We start from the raw sequence: 6,000 nt of genomic DNA on the forward strand, positions 1-6,000 counted from the left end.
AAGGTTCTGTTCCTCCGTTCCGACACACCGTTCCATTGTGGTGTTCCATGAGGAGTCAATTCTGATAGAATTCCACATTCTTTTAGATGGTCATCAAATTCATAGCTCAGATATTCACCGCCTCTGTCAGACCGCAGTGCCTTAATCTTCTTGCCTAATTGATTCTCTACTTCACTCTGAAATTCCTTGAATTTGTCAAAGGATTCAGACTTATGCTTCATTAGGTAGACATAACCATATCTACTGAAGTCATCAGTGAAAGTGATAAAGTAGCTGAAACCACCTCTAGCATTTGTACTCATTGGTCCACATACATCTGTATGGATTAAACCCAATAGTTCATTTGCTCTTTCTCCAACTTTAGAGAAAGGTTGCTTTGTCATTTTGCCAAGTAAACATGATTCGCATTTACCATAATCCTCTAAGTCAAATGGTTCTAGAATTCCTTCCTTTTGAAGTCTTTCTAAGCGTTTCAAGTTTATATGGCCTAATCGACAATTCCACAGATAGGTGAGATCTGAATCATCCTTTTTGGCCTTTTTGGTATTTATGTTATATACTTGTTTGTCGTGATCTAATAAATAAAGTCCATTGACTAATCTAGCAGATCCATAAAACATCTCTTTAAAATAAAACGAACAACTATTGTCTTTTATTAAAAAGGAAAATCCCTTAGCATCTAAGCAAGAAACAGAAATGATGTTTTTAGTAAGACTTGGAACATGGAAACACTCTTCCAGTTCCAAAACTAGCCCAGAGGGCAACGACAAATAATAAGTTCCTACAGCTAATGCAGCAATCCGTGCTCCATTTCCCACTCGTAGGTCGACTTCACCCTTGCTTAACTTTCTACTTCTTCTTAGTCCCTGTGGATTGGAACATAAGTGTGAGCCACAACCTGTATCTAATACCCAAGAAGTTGAATTAGCAAGTATACAGTCTATAACGAAAATACCTGAAGATGGAACGACTGTTCCATTCTTCTGATCTTCCTTTAGCTTCAAGCAATCTCTCTTCCAATGCCCCTTCTTCTTGCAGTAGAAGCATTCGGATTCAGAAGTGGGTTGACTGACCTTCCTCTTTACAGATTTGGCGCCAGTTTGCTTAGTTGGGCTGGCCTTGTTTCCACCTTTCTTAGCATTCCTCTTCTTTCCAGATTTCTTGAACTTGCCCCCACGCACCATAAGCACATCCTGCTTATCACTTTTGAGCGTCTTTTCAGCGGTCTTCAGCATACCGTGAAGCTCAGTGAGCGTTTTGTCCAGACTATTCATACTGTAGTTCAGTTTGAACTGATCATACCCGCTATGAAGAGAATGGAGGATGGTGTCTATAGCCATTTCCTGAGAAAATTGCTGATCCAGCCGACTCATATTCTCAATGAGTCCAATCATTTTGAGAACATGTGGACTTACGGGCTCGCCTTTCTTAAGCTTGGTCTCAAGAATTTGCCTATGAGTCTCGAATCTTTCGACTCGAGCCAGATCTTGGAACATGTTCTTCAACTCACTGATGATTGTGAAAGCATCTGAGTTGATGAACGTTTTCTAAAGATCTGCACTCATGGTGGCGAGCATTAGACATTTCACATCCTTGTTGGCATCAATCCAACGATTGAGGGCTGCCTGAGTGACCCCGTCGCCTGCGGCTTCGGGCATCGCCTCTTCTAGGACATACTCCTTTTCTTCCTGCATAAGAACTATTTGCAAGTTCCTTTGCCAGTCAAGGAAGTTTTTCCCGCTCAACTTCTCCTTTTCGAGAATTGATCGAATGTTGAATGAATTGTTGTTTGCCATATTTAAAACTACAATTAAAAAAAATAAACAAATAAATAACCATTCACAGTTTCTCTTAATAAACTTAAATTCTAGCATACATGCATAATTCAATGTTCATTAAGCATTTTATTCAAGTTATGTGTTCCGGCAGGTGTGAATAAAATGATTCCAAGATCCTAAAATCATTGAAGAACTAAGCACAGTTTGTCGACTTAATCCTAAAACATCTTAGGTAAGCAAAAGCCTTTTGCTAATAGTCTAGAAACTATTCTTGGTTGATAGGTACGTCTAAGAACTTATTAGGTAAACCTATCGATTTTTCCACGACATAAAAGGACTCCTTACTTATATCGTTGACTTTCACCAAAACTAACATGTACTCACAATTATTTGTGTACCTTGCCCCTTTAGGACCAATAAGTAACACCTCGCTGAGCGAAAACTATTACTAGATTGATGTAAAGGATATCCAAGCAAGTGTATATTTTGGCATGGCACCTTTTAACTCAATTTTTAAGTTTCGAACTTAAGGCTCTTACTATGTTGGTTAGATTTTAAGTGAACTAAAATCCTTAATCATGCAACATAATCAAGCTTTTGATCTCATGCATTTTAAGACATATTTAAAAGCAATAAATAACTTAAAACATGCATAAGATAAATGTGATCTAGTATGGCCCGACTTCATCTTGAAGCTTTAACTTCAAAGTCCGTCTTGAAAATCTCCGTGGGAGGCACCATTTTCTTCAAATAGGATAAGCTATAATTAAAACTAATTACAACTATTTGATGGTACGCAGACCATATTTGAATTGAAAAACAACTTTGGTACTTTAGACCAATTACATTCAAATTAATGGTACGCAGACCATATTTTCTATCCTATTTGGGCCATACTAGTCACTTCATAACCTGCAAAACAGTACATATACAATATATACCATTCACCCATTCATTATCATGAATGGCCCACATAGCTGGTTAGTAAAACACATTATGCATCACATAAACATTTGCAGCAATTAATCAAGGGCACCAATAATCTACAAATTATTCAGTCCTTATTAATTCTAATCAAGTTGTTTTAACCTTAAGGATTTGTAGACCTAATCAAGAGTTTATGACTAAAAAGGGCTCCCACTTAAACCAATAAATTCATATGCTTTACTAATTTTAAACATAAAAATGTATTTCTAGTCTAACCGGAAACATACAAATTTAATTAAAATTTAAAGCTCATATAAATTTATAATTGAATCCAAAAAGTTTAATTTAATTTCAGTCGTATTTAAATTAATTCATGATTTTAATTTTAGTAAAATAATTAGAATAAATAAAATTTATTATAATTACAATATTCAAAATTAAAATCCAAGAAAATAATTTAAATTATTAATTTTAAAATTAATTAAAATTACGTAAACTGAAAATTTCAAATTAAAATTTCAAAACGATCTAATCGCAACGCAACAATCCCACGCAACGCACGCCCAAGGGCCACACGCACACAGCCATCGCTGGCCATGTGCGCGCAGCCCATGCGCTGCGTCGCATCGCTGCTGCTCACCATCGCAAGGCATCAATCGAACACGCGAGCTGGTGCTCGCTGCGCGCGCCAGCGTTCGATGCACGCGAGCCAACGCTCGATCCATGCGAGCCAACGCTCGCTGCGCGCCTGCCTTTCCCGCACGCGAGCTTGCGCTCATCGCACGAGGCAGCAGTATGCGAGCTGGTGCTCGCTGCGCGCGAGCCATCGACGCTGTGCGTAGCGCTCGTGGCACGCGAGCTTGCGCTCGCTGCGCGCGAGGCTCCGCATGCTTGCGCGAGGCAGTGCGCGCTGTGGCGCAGCACGCTTGCTGCCCACACGCGACTGCTCGTGCCTTGCTCTCGCCCCTGCCCACATGCCCATTGCTCACAGCCCACGACACAAGGCAAGGCTGCTGCCTTGTGCTCGTGCACCATGCCCTTGCTCGCTGCATTCGTACCGCATGGGCGACGAGCTCCCTTGCTCGTCGTCGCATGCCCGCACTATACAACACCCCTTAAGGGTAACACGTAGCGTCCATTTTTTTGTGCGTGCAAGTTATATGAGCAAGTCGCATAAAAATTAAAAATTTATGTTCAAAATTAATGACAAATTAATAAATAATATTAATTTCATAATTTTAGGGCGAAAAATCGAAAATTTATTATTTAATTGATTTCCGATTAACATGGATTCAAGTCTAGGTCATAAAATTTAAAATTTAACATAAATTTACAATTTTTATGGTGGTTTTTAATCATAGGTATCTAATTACATTATAACTAATTATGAAAATCAAATTAATTCTAAATTATTCCAATTTTCAACAAATTAATCATAATTACAAATTAGATTGCATAATTAACAAGGCTAGGCATTCAAACTTGTTAAAAATATACAGTAGGTCAATCAAAAATTCAAGATTTATCAACAAGAATCGCAAATATTTAATTTAACATCTTAAATTTACGAAATTTTGCATTCGAAAAACTAAAACCTCCGAAAAGTCATAGTTAGGCTTCGAATTTGTCAAAATTTTAGAATGCCTTTTACATGCGGAATTGTCACAAAAATCACTCGATTTGGATGAGTAACGAAGAAACTGCCGAAAAACTGCGTACGTATAATTAAATAAACGCAATTTGCAATTAATTAACAATTACGAAAATTAATCACCCCTTTTAATTCTTGCAAATTAGTAATATTTAACCATGTTCATGCGATTTAGATTATGAAAATAATAAGAGGCTCTGATACCACTGTTAGGTTATGATACATATGACAATTCATAAATCATGCAGAAAAACCATAAAGCCAGGAAAGCATATTATTTACACATAAACATTTAGCATAGTTTAGATGCATAAACTTTGTTGCGTGCCTTCCCTAGCTGCGCCCGAACCGAACAAGAACAAGTCTTTAGGACTCCAAATGTCGTCCCTCCGTAGATAGTCCACAGCACGTCCGGATCCGCCTTAAGCTTGACCAACTAGAATCGCCCTTAAGGTACTTAGAATTTTCGGCTAATGTAGGCAATTATATGACTGAATTTTTGCTCTCAAAAATCACTTTGAATACTTGAATCGTATATACAAATAATGACCCTAGGCCCTTATTTATAGAGGTATGGAAAAGGAATTGTAATCCTACTAGGATGTGGATTTGTTAATTAGAACTTTATTAGGACTCTAAATAACAAAGCAAATCTAATAGGATTAGGATTTTAATCTTCGCACGAATCCTAATAGGATTAGAATTTCCCGCACACGCATCGTACAAGCCGTGCACCCGCGCAGGCCTTGCGGCCCACGACAAGCGCACAGCCCATGTGCGGTGCTGCGCGCGCGCGCCCTTGGCTGGGCCTGGCCTTGCGTTGGGCCTGGTCGAGGCGTGCGTTGCTGCGTGCGGCTCGTTGGGCGATGGCCTGGCTTCGTGCTTGGCCTTCGTCTAGCGGGCCTCGTCCGATGCTAATTCGTACGATACGCTTCCGATTAAATTCCCGATTCCGGAATTCATTTCCGATACGAACAACATTTAATATTTCCGATTCCGGAATTAATTTCCGTTTCGAACAAATATTTAATATTTCCGTTTCCGGAATTATTTTCCGATTCCGATAATATTTCCGATTCTGACAATATTTCCGTTTCCGGCAATATTTCCGATTCCGGCAATATTTCCATTTCCGATAATATTTTCCGATACGTACCATGTTTCCGTTTCCGGCAACATCTACGACTTGGATAATATTTATATTTCCGATACGATCCATATTTCCGTTTTTGGCAATACCATCGTTTCCGGAGTATTCAATTCTTGCCTGTGACGATCTCAGCTCCCACTGAAACCAAGATCCGTCGATTCCGAATATCCATAGATAGAGTATTTAATGCCATTAAATACTTGATCCGTTTACGTACTATTTGTGTGACCCTACGGGTTCAGTCAAGAGTAAGCTGTGGATTAGTATCATTAATTCCACTTGAACAGAAGCGGCCTCTAGCTAGGCATTCAGCTCACTTGATCTCACTGAATTATTAACTTGTTAATTAATACTGAACCGCATTTGTTAGACTTAATATTATATGCATACTTGGACCAAGGGCACTATTTCCTTCATTGTGCGTACTGTGTTATGATTGTGTTAAGTTGGAAAATAGGTTATAAGGTTATTTACATAACCTTACTAACCAACCA

This window comes from Spinacia oleracea, chromosome 4, assembly GCF_020520425.1.
Source record: "Spinacia oleracea cultivar Varoflay chromosome 4, BTI_SOV_V1, whole genome shotgun sequence".
NCBI lineage: Eukaryota > Viridiplantae > Streptophyta > Magnoliopsida > Caryophyllales > Amaranthaceae > Spinacia > Spinacia oleracea.